The following is a 243-nucleotide window of genomic DNA, read 5'->3' on the forward strand; positions in this document are numbered from 1 at the left end:
TTTGGAGGGGCAGCAGCAGCAGCACAGCAGCAGCAGTACCAGCAACAGCAGTGGGGCAGGAACAAGGCGGGCACCTCTTCAGCTGCTGCTAAGGATAAAAAAAGAAGAAATGAAACAAAAGAACAAAAAAAGGAAACAAAAAAGAGATAAAAAGGAAAATAAAGGGGAGACAAAAAGGGACAAAAAAGGATACAAAAAAGAAACAAACAGGGGAAAAAAGAAGACAAAAAGAAGACAAAAAAG

The sequence above is a fragment of the Eimeria tenella genome, genomic scaffold (assembly GCF_000499545.2).
Source record: "Eimeria tenella Houghton genomic scaffold, Eth_scaff2094, whole genome shotgun sequence".
NCBI lineage: Eukaryota > Apicomplexa > Conoidasida > Eucoccidiorida > Eimeriidae > Eimeria > Eimeria tenella.